A 15,302-nucleotide genomic window follows, 5' to 3' on the forward strand; every position below is an offset into this window, starting at 1 on the left:
AAAAAAAAAAAAAAAAAAAAGTGATCCAGAAGAGGGCAACATTGACAGCCATTCCAAGACAGGATGAACAAATGCTTTCACATTGACAGAGGATGCTGCGATGTTCTGAGAACAGAAGATAGAATAAAATAAAGGAAGGTGATGTTACAAGACAGAAAAGGGTAAAATAAAAGGAGTACCTGAGACTGGGGGGCGGGGGGGGAAGAAAATGGGGAAATATTAATTGCTACACACTAGGTACAAATGCTTTTTACAAGTAATTTATGAGAAGCAAGCTAAAAGCGTCTTACTGCTGCTAGTGATATCATGCTCCAAGCTCTGCTAATAATTCCTATTTCTAGCAATAGTTCAATTGAACTCACTACATTCCAACTATTTTTCTGCTTGTTTAGATGGCAGATCCGTTTGGAACACACCTTCGTATAGCAAATTCTATGCCCAGGTAGGGACCTCTCAGTTCTTCCATAAAACATTTTCTTCTGCATTATGGCAAGCCTTTGTTTTAGCTTGACAGCTTTCTTGAAACTTCAATTTACGCATGTATCCAAAGACATTTGCAATTCCAGAAATCGGTAGGCACATCATATGGAAAGTAAATAACATTCTCGAGAGGGAGTTGCTTTGTTACTGAGGGGATGAAAAGCAAGGCTAGAGCTAGTAGAACTACCCAAGAAATTGGACTTAACGCAGCTTTTACAAGGCTCAAAGTAGCCATACCGAGATGTTTGAGCTAAAAGCCCCAGTTACCAGACTTACAGGCCTAATAGTTATCACCACACCACATTCCCTGGTTGCAGTATTTTTAACAGCAGTGCAGAACGCTACTGAAAATTATTTTTAGGTTGAATTGTTCTCTCCCCTCACTGCCTGTGTAGCTGTTAGAGGCTTCCAGGAGGCTGGGGAAGCAGACTGCTGGTTTCACTTCCAGACACGTCACTTCCATGGTCTGCTGGAGGGCACTTTGAAGCCCGTGGCCTTTTCTTGCTCTATTGTATCTGACAACTTTCCTCCCCCACGTCTGTTTTTTAGCGGGCAGCATTTTTGGAGGGCCAGTCAAAGACCTCAGGCTCCGAGAGAATTCGTCTGCTTTGCTCTGTTTATGTGTGCAACAGATGGGAGCAGCAACTAAGTCAAGTAGTAACTTCTGAGCTGCCCAGTTATCAGTAAACCAAAATATTCTTTTGTGACTCTCGCCAGACGAACATATCATCCTATCCGAGTCACACACTGCCCCTCTGGCATTTTCCAGTCAGACAAAGAATTCCTGGCCCCTTCCTTGCATGAACCTCAGCTCTCCACCTTGTTCCAGAAAGAGTTCTAGATCCAAGGCCCAGTGAGCCAGCTACCCTTTGCTGCCCTGAGCAGTATGGAAACAGCCAAGCCCCAGCCCTGCAGCCCTGCCTAACTCGCCTTTGCCTCCCAAACCTGAACCTTTTCCTTGGCTGTGGCATCCTCACTCATGCAATCCTGAGGACAAAAATCTGATTTGGCAGGTGAGGCCGTTTCTAACGCAAAAGCTTCACCAAGGTTTCTCTTCCAACTTCAGCCTTAAACAGTCCTGTCCTCCTCAGACAGCCCCCACCTCCAGCCTTTAGCTGTAAATACTTACTGGTTTATAGCTAATGCTTGCCACCCCTCAAAATTAAGTCTTTTGATATGCATTTACATCCCTCCCTAACCATGTCCTCATCACCCTTCCCAAACTCAGCCTCATCTCCAGGCCTAGAACCTCTCCCTAGGTGAGGGACTGTCCTCGGGTAGGAGTGCTGACAGACCTGTGCATGAGCCCAGCTGCAGAGCCCGTGCTAATCCCAGCCCAGCTCTAGCCTTTAAACCCACTGGGGCTTTGGTACTGGAGGCCCAGTTACAGTAACCCCTGTGGCCGTTCCGCTTCCAGGCCATCTGGGAGTTGTGATCCCCCACCCTACACCACTTTGGTGAGAAATGCATTCCTTTCTTACAATAAAGTTTTCATTTTATGTCTAAATTCAAGCATTCCGAGAAAACGTGTAGCAATGATATCAAGACAGACATGACAGGCACCAACATTAGTCTTTCATTACACACTTTTCATGCCTTCTCTCCACAGATTTCTTTGAGGCAACTCTGACTCCTTTTCTCACAGGCAGCTCCACACAGCCCCGACTCCTCCTCTCCTCTGTACGACTGGCTAAACCCCAGCCTGTCCCTTCCCCAGCCACCTGAGCCTGTCTGTCCCACACACAGCATCCTCTCACCTTGTCCATCCCTTGCACGGCCACGTGTCCCTTCCTCCTCGCAGCACAGCCAGCAGGCTCCAGCCCACACTGCAGCAGGCTCTGCACCTCCAGCTGGAGCTGTGCTTAGTGAAACTGGCAGCCAGCTGACCCACGCTTTTATAACAACCAGCCTCACTGGGCAGGCAAGGCTGTTTCCACTCCTTGCTAATCAGTACAGCTGTAACTCGTTGGCAACTAGTGCCTTCTGCACTATCCTTACAAACTATTCTCCTACAGAAATGGACCGGAATTCCGCGGGGATTTCCCGGGGATTCCGGGGGGATTTTCTCGGGAATTCCGGGGGGATTTTGTCGGGGATTCCGGGGGGATTTTCTGGGGGATTCCGGGGGGATTTTCTGGGGGATTCCGGGGGGATTTTGTCGGGGATTCCGGGGGGATTTTATCGGGGGTTCCTGGGGGATATTCCCGGGGATTCCGGGGGGATTTTATCGGGGATTCTGGGCATATTTTCTCGCGGATTCCGGGGGCATTTTCTCAGGGATTCCGGGGAGATTTTATCGCGGATTCCGGGGGGATTTTTCCCGGGAAATCCGGGGGGATTTTCCCCGCGATTCCAGGGGGATTTTCCAGGGGATTCCGGGCATATTTTCTCGGGGATTCCTGGGGGATTTTCCAAGGGATTCCATGGGGATTTTCCAGGGGATTCCTGGGGGATTTTATCGGGGATACCTGGGGGATTTTCCAGGGGATTCCTGGGGGACTTTCCCGGGGATTCCGGGGGGATTTTCACGGGGATTCCGGGGCGATTTTCTCAGGGAATTCCGGGGATTTTCTCGGGAATTCCGGGAGGATTTTCCCGAGTATTCCGGGGGGATTTTCCCGGGTATTCCGGGGGGATTTTTTCGGGGAGTCCGGGGGGATTTTCCCGGGGATTCCGAGGGGATATTCCCGGGGAATTCCGGGGGGATTTTCTCCGGGATTCCGGGGGGATTTTCCAGGGGTTTCAGCGAGGAATTTCCCGGGGAATTCCCGGTGGATTTTCCAGGGGATTCCGGGTGGATTTTCTCGGGGATTCCGGGGGGATTTTCCCGAGTATTCCGGGGGGAATTTTTCGGGGAGTCCGGAGGGATTTTCCCGGGGTATCCGGGGTGATTTTACGAGGAATTCCGGGGGGATTTTCCCGAGTGTTCCGGGGGGATTTCCTCGGGGATTACGGGATGATTTTCTCGGGCAATTCCGGGGGATGTTCTCGGGTATTCCGGGGCCATTATCTCGGTGATTCCGGGGAGATTTTCTCGGGGATTCCGGGGGGATTTTCCCGAGTATTCCGGGGGGATTTTTTCGGGGAGTCCGGAGGGATTTTCCCGGGGATTCCAGGGGGATTTTACGAGGAATTCCGGGGGATTTTCCCGGGGATTCCGGGGGGATATTCCCGGGGAATTCCGGGGGATTATCCCGGGGATTCCGGGGGGATTTTCTCGGCGATACCGGGGGGATTTTGTCGGGGATTCCGGGGGGATTTTCTGGGGGATTCCGGGGGGATTTTATCGGGGGTTCCTGGGGGATATTCCCGGGGATTCCGGGGGGATTTTCTCGGGGATTCTGGGCATATTTTCTCGCGGATTCCGGGGGGATTTTCTCAGGGATTCCGGGGAGATTTTATCGGGGATTCCGGGGGGATTTTTCCCGGGAAATCCGGGGGGATTTTCCCCGCGATTCCAGGGGGATTTTCCAGGGGATTCCGGGCATATTTTCTCGGGGATTCCTGGGGGATTTTCCAAGGGATTCCATGGGGATTTTCCAGGGGATTCCTGGGGGATTTTATCGGGGATACCTGGGGGATTTTCCAGGGGATTCCTGGGGGATTTTCCCGGGGATTCCGGGGGGATTTTCACGGGGATTCCGGGGGGATTTTCACTGGGATTCCGGGGCGATTTTCTCAGGGAATTCCGGGGGATTTTCTCGGGAATTCCGGGAGGATTTTCCCGAGTATTCCGGGGGGATTTTTTCGGGGAGTCCGGGGGGATTTTTTCGGGGAGTCCGGGGGGATTTTCCCGGGGATTCCGGGGGGATTTTCTCGGGGATTCCGGTGCGATTTTCCAGGGGATTTCGTCGGGATTATCCCGGGGAGTCCGGGGGTATTTTCTCGGGGATTCCGGGGGGATTATCCCTGGGATTCCGCAGGGATTTTGTCGGCGATTCCGGGATGATTTTGCATCGGATTACGGGTTGATTTTCCCGGGGAATTCCGGGGGGATTTTCTCGGCGATTCCAGCGGGATTTTATCGGGGATTCCGAGGGGATTATCCAGGGGATTCCCGGGGGATTATCCAGGGGATTCCGGGGGCATTTTCCGGGGATTCCGTGGAGATTTTCCGGGGATTCGGGGCGGATTTTCTCGGGGATTCCGGGGGATTTTCCCCGGGTATTCCGGGTGGATTTTCCCGGGGTTTCCGGGGGGATTTCCTCGGGGATTCCGGAGGGATTTTCCCAGGGAATTCCTGGAAGAATTTATCGGGTTTTCCGGGGCGATTTTCCCGAGGAATCCGGGGGGATTTTATCGGGGATTCCGGGGGGATTATCCAGGGGATTCCGGGGGGGTTTTCCAGGGGATTCCGGGCATATTTTCCCGAGTATTACGGGCGAATTTTCTCGGGGATTCCGGGGAGATTTTCTTGGGGATTCCGGGAGGGCTTTCACAGGGATTTCTGGGGGATTTTCGCGTGGATTCCGGGGGGATTTTCTCGCGGATTCCGGGGGCTATTTTCCCGGGGATTCCGGGGGAAATTTCTCGGGGAGTCCGGGGGGATTTTCTAGGGGAATTCCGGGGGATTTTCTCGGGGATTCTGGGGGATTTTCCCGGCGATTCCGGGTTGATTTTCCCGGGGACTCCGGGGGATTTTCTCGGGGATTTCTGGAGGATTTTCCCGGGGATTCCGGGCGGATTTTCTCGTGGATTCCGGGACGATTTTCCCGAGGAATTCCGGGGGGATTTTCTCGGGGATTCCGGGGGGATTTTCTCGGGATTCCCGGGGGATTTTCCCGGGGAATTCTGGGGGGATTTTCTCGGGGATTCCGGGGGGATTATCCAGGGGATTCCGGGGGGATATTGCAGAGTATTCCGGGGGGATTTTCCGGGGAATCTGGGGGGATTTTCTCGGGGATTCCGGGGGGATTTTCCCAGCGAATTCCGGGGGGATTTTCTCGGGGATTCCTAGGGGATTTTCCAGGGGATTCCGGGGTGATTATCCCGGGGATTTTCCTGGGGGATTTTCTCGGGGATTCCGGGGGATTTTCTCGGGGATTCCGGGTTGATTTTCCCGGGGAATTCCGAGGGATTTTCTCGGGGATTCCGGGGGAATCTTCCAGGGGATTCGGGGCGGATTTTCTGGGGGATTCCGGGGAGATTATCCCGGGGATTTCGGGGAGATTTTCTGGGGGATTCCTGGGGGATTTCGTCCTGGATAGCGGACGGATTATCACGGGGATTCCGGGATGAGTTTCTCGGGGAATTCAGGGGGATTTTCCCGGGGAATTCCGGGGGATTTTCTCGGGGATTCCGGGGGGATTTTCCCGGGGATTCCCGGGGATTTTCTCTCGGATTTTTTTCCCCAATTTTTCAAGCATTTTTTCCCGCAATTTTCGTGGATTTTTCCCAAATTTTCCCCATTTCTCACTGATTTTTTTCCCCATTTCTCAATGATTTTTGCCCCAATTTATCAAAGATTTTTTTTCCCCATTTCTCACTGATGTTTTTCCCCATTTTCCCCCCATTTCTCACTGATTTTTATCCCCCATTTTTCAATGATTTTTCCCCATTTCTCTCTGATTTTTTCCCCATTTCACCATGATGTTTTCCCCATTTCTCACTGATTTTTCCGTTGATTTTTCATGGATTTTTCCCCCCATTTTTCGTGGATTTTTTCCCCATTTTTCCCCATTTCTCACTGATTTTTTCCCCCATTTATCACTCCTTTTTCCCCATTTTTCCCCATTTCTCACTGATTTTTTCCGCCATTTTTCATGGATGTTTCCCCCAATTATCATGGATATTTCCTGATTTCCCCCCCCATTTCTCACTGATATTTGCCCCCATTTCTCTCTGAATTATTCCCCCCATTTTTCATGCATTTTCCCGCCCATTAATCACTGATTTTTTCCCCATTTCTCACCGACTTTTCTCCCCATTTCTCACTGATTTTTATCCCCCACTTCTGACTGATTTTTCCCAATTTTTCGTTGATCTTTTTCCCCATTCCTCACCGATTTTTCCCCCATTTCTCTGTGATTTTTCCATCATTTTTCATGGTTTTTCCCCCCCATTTCTCACTGATTTTACCCCATTTCTCACTGATTTTATTAATGTTTGTATTTCTATTTCTGTTTATATTTATATTTATATTTATATTTATATTTATATTTATATTTATATTTATATTTATATTTATATTTATATTTATATTTATATTTATATTTATATTTATTGTTTTGCATGTTTATGTTTATGTTTATGTTTATGTTTAGGTTTATGTTTATGTTTATGTTTATGTTTATGTTTATGTTTATATCTATGCAGGTTTACGTTTGTGCATGTTTATGTCAATGTTTATATTTATGCGTATTTATTTTTATGCCGGCGAACGCGGGCAGGCGTTTTATGTAAACGCCTATCCGCCGGGGTCCTAGAGAGGCCGCCATCTTGAGCGTGTCGGGACTCTCAAAATGGCGGCTCGGGCGGCACCCCGGCTGACCTGCCAAAAATGGCGGCAGAAAGGGCGGGAAAAAATCAGGACCCCGGTGTGTAGGCATAAGATGCCTGATTACATCGCCGACGCCGATCCGCTCGCCGCCAATTTTCCCGGATGTTTCAGAGCGTGCCGACAACGGCCGCGCGGTCCGCGGTGCCGCGGGCGTGAGGGCGCCGGCGGGCGCGGGCAGGCGTTTTATGTAAACGCCTATCCGCCGGGGTCCTAGAGAGGCCGCCATCTTGAGTGTGTCCGCACTCTCAAAATGGCGCCTCGGGCGGCACCCCGCGTGACCTTCCCAAAATGGCGGCAGAAAGGGCGGGAAAAAATCAGGACCCCGGTGTGTAGGCATAAGATGCCTGATTACATCGCCGACGCCGATCCGCTCGCCGACAATTTTCCCGGACGTTTCAGAGCGTGCCGACAACGGCCGCGCGGTCCGCGGTGCCGCGGGCGCGAGGGCGCCGGCGGGCGCGGGCAGGCGTTTTACGTAGACGCCTATCCGCCGGGGTCCTAGAGAGGCCGCCATCTTGAGTGTGTCCGCACTCTCAAAATGGCGCCTCGGGCGGCACCCCGCCTGACCTTCCCAAAATGGCGGCAGAAAGGGCGGGAAGAAATCAGGACCCCGGTGTGTAGGCATAAGATGCCTGATTACATCGCCGACGCCGATCCGCTCGCCGACAATTTTCCCGGATGTTTCAGAGCGTGCCGACAACGGCCGCGCGGTCCGCGGTGCCGCGGGCGTGAGGGCGCCGGCGGGCGGTGGCAGGCGTTTTACGTAGACGCCTATCCGCCGGGGTCCTAGAGAGGCCGCCATCTTGAGTGTGTCCGCACTCTCAAAATGGCGGCTCGGGCGGCACCCCGCCTGACCTTCCCAAAATGGCGGCAGAAAGGGCGGGAAAAAATCAGGACCCCGGTGTGTAGGCATAAGATGCCTGATTATATCGCCGACGCCGATCCGCTCGCCGACAATTTTCCCGGATGTTTCAGAGCGTGCCGACAACGGCCGCGCGGTCCGCGGTGCCGCGGGCGTGAGGGCGCCGGCGGGCGCGGGCAGGCGTTTTACGTAAACGCCTATCCGCCGGGGTCCTAGAGAGGCCGCCATCTTGAGTGTGTCCGCACTCTCAAAATGGCGCCTCGGGCGGCACCCCGCCTGACTTTCCCAAAATGGCGGCAGAAAGGGCGGGAAAAAATCAGGACCCCGGTGTGTAGGCATAAGATGCCTGATTACATCGCCGACGCCGATCCGCTCGCCGACAATTTTCCCGGATGTTTCAGAGCGTGCCGACAACGGCCGCGCGGTCCGCGGTGCCGCGGGCGTGAGGGCGCCGGCGGGCGCGGGCAGGCGTTTTATGTAAACGCCTATCCGCCGGGGTCCTAGAGAGGCCGCCATCTTGAGCGCTGCCGCAGGGCTGGGTCCCGGCCCGCGGGCCCTTCCGCCATCCTGAGAGGGGCACGGTGCAGTACCCGCCCGTGTCCACACGGCGGCAGCACTGCCGCCCAACTCAGCCCGGCACTGCCGCCCTGTCAGGGACAGACAGAGAAGGGAGAGAGTTCCAAGCACCAGAGTCCCCACCCGTCATAAAATCCTCTCAATGAACGCCCCAAAAAAACCCCGACCCAAACTAAAAATGCCCTGCCTCTGACCAAATGAAAAAAAAAACCTTTTATATATAGAAATCATCTATTTTTTAATATTTAATTTCTAGTCATAATCTAGACATATTTCATATATTCAATTTAATTGCTATTCTATTTATCATATATACAATATTCTTTTATTATTCATTATATACATAGATTTATATTACTAATGGTATTTCTATTTTATCTATATCCATCTATATTTATAGGTTCATAGTTTTTAATATTATTTCTTTAAAAGCTCTGCCTCTAACCAAATAGAAACAAAAAACTCGATTATTTTAAATTATATTTGAATATATTTTTCTATTTAGTTTTCATATTTATATCTGTAGATTTATATGTCTATATTGTGTATTCTATATTTATATACTATTTCATGTAGTTTTTACTAGTATATTAATATACTAGATGCTATTTACATTCTATTATAACATACTATTTAATATAACATATTAAAATCGATAAATTATTTCTATTACATACTACATACATGTATTTTATATTTATATTTATTTCTATAGATTTATACTTACATATATATATGCATATATAGTTATAATAATTTTATGTCAGTATCTATTTTTGCATATTTGTATATTTTTGCCTATATTATTTTCAAAAAACCGTCCTCTAACCAAATAAAAAACAATAAAACATTCCTTTGAAAGTCTGAATATTTATATATTTCTATTTTCATAACAGAATATAATGTAATGTAATATATTTATATATTGGTTTCTTATATTTGCTTCTATATTTTTATTCTTTATCTTTTCTATTTACAGTATCTATAAAAAAACCCTACCTCTATCCAAACACAAGCCAATAAAACATTCCTTTTAGACTATATTTAGCTGTTTTTTAAGGTTCTGTTTTTCATGCATTCTACACCCACCCCTCCCTCTCAATGTTCTGGCACCCACCATGACCCCCCCCCCATGCCCGACTCACCTGCTCCTCCAGCGCAGCCCGGCTCCCTCTCCCAGGGACCTTGGGGTGCCCCAAACCACGTCGGAGCCCCCCTCAGCCTTTTTTCCTCACCCCAAAGAAGGCACAGAACGACTCCTTTAATGAAGTTGTTTTAACAATTGTAAGGCTAGAGCTTTTGGTATCCACTGCTTGCCATCCCTTGTAAACCAATTTTTTTCTTCTTTCTTCTGCAGCTTAATAAACCTCTTTTTTTCCCCATAGTTTTCCAAATGCATGTATTACCGCATATGCATATTTAGAATCAGTAAATATATTTAATGTCTTGTCCTGCTATAATTCACAGGCTCTCACAAGCGTGTGCAGCTCTGCTGTCTGAGCTGACCAGGTGGCTGGTAACCTCCCCCCTTCCTTTAATTGCTTTCCATTCACGATAGAGTATCCTGTAAATCATGAAGAATGGGGGGGAAAATCAGTGAGAAATGGGGAAAAAAATCCATGAAAAATGGGGGAACAAATCAGTGAGCAACGGGGAAAAGTGGGGAAAAGTTAATTGAGAAATGGGGAAAAAATCAGTGAGAAATGGGGAAAAAAATCCCTGAAGAATGGGGGAAAAAATCAGTGAGAAATGGGGGAAAATGGGGAAAAAGTCAGTGAGAAATGGGGAAAAATCAGTGAAAAACGGGGGGAAAACTCCATGAAGAATGGGAAAAAAAATCAGTGAGAAATGGGGGAAAAAAATCCCTGAAAAATGGGGGGAAATATCAGTGAGAAATGGGAAAAAAATGGGGAAAAAAATCATTGATAAATCGGGGGAAAAATCAGTGTGAAAGGGGGGGAAAAATCGGGATCGGGGACGTGGACCGGGACTGGGATCGGGGACCGGGACGGGGAAATGGGACAGGGACCGGGATCGCGGACGGGGACCTGGGACAGGGACCGGAACCGGGATCGGGGACGGGGACTGGAGACAGGGACCGGGACCGGGATCGGGGACGGGGACTGGAGGCAGGGACCAGGACCGGGATTGGGGACTGGGACCAGGACCGTGATCGGGTTCCGGGACGGGGAACTGGGACTGGGACCAGGATCGGGGACCGGAACCGGGGACTGGGACCGGGACCAGGACTGGGGACGGGGACTGGGGACAGTGACCGGGACTGCAATCGGCACCGCCCCCCGAACCGCTCCCGGAACCGCTCCCCGGGCTACCCCGGCACGGCGACCGGGAACGCCCCCGGCACCGCCCCGGCACCGCCCCCGGTGCCGCCCCCGGCACTGCCCCGGCACCGCCCCGGGTAGCGCCCCCGGCACCGCCCCCGGGGCGGGCCGCCGAACGCACGCGATGACGCGCGGGGGGCGGGACGGCGCGGGGCGGTGACGCGCTTCATGCCAGGAGCAGGGCCGGGTGCGACGAAGACGGGAGCGGGACGACCCGATACCGCGCGGGGCCGCGGGCCCGGCGGAGCCCGGCCCGCTGGGTAGGGGCCGCCAATGGCACCGGGGCTTCTGCTTCGGCTTCTGTCCGTGTCGGCGGGGAGGCCCCAGCCAGCGGTGCCCCTCTCCCTCGGCGACACGGGCGTGGAACTCGGCATCGGGCGCTGCATCGCCGCGGACAGCAGGGGGCGCACGGGTACCGATACTGCCATGGGGCCCGGCGCTGCTCTCCTGCTCCGCCGCCAGGCGGCGCTGCGCTGCCGTCCTGCCGCGCCTCCGGGCACGCTCGGTTTCCTCGGGACCCCGGGCCCCGCCTGTCCCGCCGCTGCGGAGGCGGGGGATGCTTTATGGGACTGCCCGAGCTGGCGGTGCCGGGTCTGGGGCGTTGGGGCGCGCCTTGGGGGGCTGCGGGTGCGCTCGTTTCCTCTTCTGCATGGCCTTCTGTGTGAGCATCTCTCGTTGCGACTGCTCTTGGAGAGTCAAACCCCTCCTCCTAAGTGGTCTCAGGAGCCTGGCAGGGTGAGTTTTGTTTCACAGGGGAAAGGGCCACTGGTCGTGTCCAGAGACCTGTGCACCCAGCCAGGTTTCTGCCTGATAAAATTCCAAATGGATGAGGATTTCTCCCAGCCCCAAGCTGCCCCCACCTGTAACCCTGGCTGCCTTTGGGGTGCCCAAAGCCTCCTCTGTGCAGATCTCAGGAACCTGGGAGGGGTGAACAATGTTGCACAGGGAAAAACCCCACAGATTTTATCTCCGGGCCTGGGGCCAGGAGCAGGCATTTGCGTGCTAGAATTCCAGAAGGAGCACGGTGTCTCCCAGACCCAAGCCGCCTCCAGCTGTGACCCAGCTGCTCTTGGAGTGCCAAAAGCCTCCTCGTAGCTGATCTCAGGAACCCTGGAAGGGTGAGTTTGGTTTCACAGGGAAAAGGCCTCAGTTTGTGTCCAGAGATCAAATAAGGGACTCTGCTTTTCCTCTAGTTCTCCTTCCTGTTTTCACCTGGGCTAGAAGGATGGGCATGGCCTGTATTTCTCATATCAAAGTGATGTTACTAAATTTGTCCAGAAGTTCTGATTATTATTTTTATTAGTAGTAGTAATTTTCTGATAGAAAACACTCTCATTTTGCCTTTCCCACGTTGTTTCCAGGTGCTGCCCAGGATGGACATCCGTGGTCTCAGACAGTGATTCCCGAGGAGCAAGGAAAGCCTTTTCCTCACCTGCACAGTTCAGGTGGATGGGACAGAATTGGTGTGGCCTGACAAGGCAGGAAAAGCTGTCTGTGTTCTGGAGTGCCTTGAAAGCTTTCTCCGTCAGGTTTGGAAGGGGTTTCTCTTTGGGATTTCTTGTGATGCAGCACCACGGGTATCCCTTTGTGCCAAGTCCAGTGCTAAAGGATTGAAGAACTGACAAGTGGGGTCTGGGATGAAAATGCCGCTAATAAAATTAAGCAAAGAATACAATAAGAGAAATGAGCATCCTTTTAATGTCTGAAATAGTTAGGAATAAAAATGCTGGAAAAGGGCACTCTGAATTGGTGTCACTTGTCATGGATAAAACCCCAGAGTGAGGAATCAGAGCAGAAGTTGAGAGCTGGAATCCTTCTGCAGTCGACTTAATTTTCTTTTCCTCCTCTCTTTCAGGACAGGAAGAATCACGACTCTCCTGGCATCTTTGCCAAGAGCTGTGGTGTTTGAGCAGCCAAAGCCCAGAGGCTTCAGCACCAGAGGTCTGAGCCTGGAGGGCTCCTGGTGCTGCCCGTGCTGTGGGCTATGTCAGAGGATGCAGGGTTCCTCTTTGCCTCCCTGCTGGGATTAACTGCCATGGGAATGTGGGATCTGGGTGAAACTCCAGCTCTCCTGGTGTTCAGGGGAGCAAGGTCTGAGGGACTCCTCTCTGGGGATGTGCGGTGAAGGACTGAATAGTGTGGAAGGAGAGTATTTATAAACTGTATCACTGTTTCTCCCAAAATTGGGGTGGAGCGGTGATGGGGGCGGTTGGGTTTGGTCTGGGCCGGCTATTCTTTGTGCAATTTTTAAATTCTCTTGTATGATTTACTGTCCGGTATCTTTCTAACAAAAGCTGACATAAATTTAGATTAAGGATTAGAACTTGGCTCCATTCATTGCAAACATTTGACAAGGCTGGAGGACTGGGGTGGTGACTGCTCTCAGGAAAGGTTACTTATTAATACTGTGTCAGATTTCCCGCAGTGACTGTCAGGCCTGCATGGCTGTGAGTTCGTGCTCTTCTCACTGGGGAAATAAGTTCAGCAAAATTAGAAATGTTAGAAAAATCCAGCCAAAAATTCCACCTCTGTACGCCCTAAGTTTTCCCCGTTTTTCCCAGCTAGGAGCTGCACAGAAGTCAGGCAGGGGAAGTGACAACAGGGAACAGCTGAAAAATTCAAAGGCACAAAGAGGAAAGGGGAAAGGTTTCAGAAAACAATTCTATGGTCTAAGAATAATTTCTGATTCCCTACTGAGAAGAACACGAACTCACAGCCATTCAGGCCTGACAGTCCCCTGCAGTGAGAGCTCAGCACACATCCACAGAGGCAAGTCCAGCATCTTAAATGAAAAAATAAAAATAAAAACCAGAAGAAAAAGGTGATTTCTTTTGCTTCAGAGTTATTTCAAGTTCTTAAAGCCCAAGCAACATTTGCTCTTGATTTTGGTTGGGTGAATCATGAGCAGTGGGCACGGGTCATGCCATTCATTGAGCAGAAAACCCGGGGTCATTTAGAGGGGACACAAGAACTGTTTGTGTAGCGACCTCGGGCTGCAGAGGGGCAGGAGAAAGGCCAAGGGAGCTCCCCGGGGCCACCAGGGCCTGTGGGGAACAGAATGGACGCTTGGATGACCAGTGGAGGTGAGGAGTGGATCTGAGTTCATCTACAGGGAAATAAGGAGGGGATACTCTGGAGTGAAAAGCTGAGGTGATGAGTTCACCCACCTGGGCACGAGTTGTGTTTGCACAAAGTGGGACCAGAGGTGAAGGTCAATCCAAAGTCGATCCTGCTTGACCTCTGAATTCCAGGATAAGTTTTACAAGCTGCCAAATGAGGGAGTAAAAAGACACAAAAATGAAACCGAGAGCATTCATGAGGTTCCTGGGAGTCCATTACACTGTTGTCATAGAATTCTTAATGAGTTTTGAGCTTTTAATGACAACAATTCAGTACTTTCTTTGGATTATTCACTGTGTAGGATTTGGGGTTTATCTGGATTTTAAAGGCGTCGTGGTGGCCCTGACACTGCTCAGGAGCTGGTAGGAAAAGCAGGGTCAGAGCTCCTGGCAGGCACAGGGTGTTTTTCCCAGAGTGGACTGTGGAGGAATTGTTTGGGCCTTGGATTGTCCCTCTGGGTGATGCCAGTTGCTGTGATTTGTGTAATTCCATACATTTAACTCCCAATACTTGCCAGCCCAGGAGCTTGAGCTGACAGGGCAGCACACAGATTGTTCTCTGTGCTGTGCCCCGATTTGGGGTTGGCTGTCAGCTTTGCTAGCTCCCGTGAATTATGCCCATAGCCCCGAATTCCCTGCTCAATTCCCACTGCCATAACCTCACAGCGCCTCATGGAGTGGGGATATACTGTGGCAGGAAGCTCAGCAGCATCGGCACAGGGACAGGTGTATATTCCAAAGAATTTGCTGTTTCAAACCCTCATCCCCCAGCCCCGCCGATGTCCCTGGGGGGCACTTGACAGAGTTACCTGGATTTCAGCTGATTTCACCCCCCCGAGCTCGGGCTCCAGGTGATCTTTTCAAGCAGGAGAAGGCAGGGGCCGGAGGCGCTCGTGGCCCGTGCCGAGGCAGTCCCTGGGGCCACGAGAGGACATCTCTCCCTGCAGAATTTCAGTTCTTTCCAGAGCCTCAGCAGTGACAGAGGACAAAGAGGAAGAGGAGGAGGAGGAAGAAGGGGGAGAGGGTTTGAGAGGAGGGGAAGCCCAAATCCGTGCTGTGTGCGGAGCTCCGACAGCACGCTGCAGCCCGCAGCTCAGTGTGAGCACGGGGCAGAGGAGGCGATTTCTGGGCATTCAATCACCCTGAGGCGGGCCCGGCACCGCCCCTGCAGCACCGTCCCCAGCACAGCTCGGTACCGCTCCGGGATCACCCGGCCCCGCCCCCGGTGCCGCCCGGGACCACTGGGGACCGCCCCTAAAGCACCGCCCCGGCCCCGCCCGGTCCCGTCCCCGGGACCTCCGTGCCCCGCCTCGCCAAGCCCCGGCTCCGCCCCGAGCCTGCCCGGGCTGCGCCGGGACCATCGCTGGCGGCCCCGCCCCTCTTCCCCGGGCCGAAGCGGGCTGAAGGAGATGTCCGCACGATTG

At 51.8% G+C, this 15,302-nt stretch overlaps 2 long non-coding RNA genes across 2 annotated transcripts; one reads left to right on the plus strand and one right to left on the minus strand.

The window, feature by feature from the left end:
* The first annotated feature begins 10,914 nt into the window (after window positions 1-10,914).
* LOC148217632 (uncharacterized) lies at window positions 10,915-13,584 on the plus strand. The gene is made up of 2 exons (XR_015800926.1): window positions 10,915-12,288; window positions 12,615-13,584. It is a non-coding gene; the product is annotated as an uncharacterized LOC148217632 (long non-coding RNA).
* LOC148217633 (uncharacterized) lies at window positions 12,029-14,013 on the minus strand. The gene is made up of 2 exons (XR_015800927.1): window positions 13,927-14,013; window positions 12,029-12,408 (listed from the first exon to the last, which is right to left on the minus strand). It is a non-coding gene; the product is annotated as an uncharacterized LOC148217633 (long non-coding RNA).
* Window positions 14,014-15,302: the final 1,289 nt, after the last annotated feature.

This window comes from Sturnus vulgaris, unplaced genomic scaffold (genome assembly GCF_052056855.1).
Source record: "Sturnus vulgaris isolate bStuVul1 unplaced genomic scaffold, bStuVul1.hap1 Scaffold_521, whole genome shotgun sequence".
Classification (NCBI taxonomy): Eukaryota; Metazoa; Chordata; class Aves; order Passeriformes; family Sturnidae; genus Sturnus; species Sturnus vulgaris.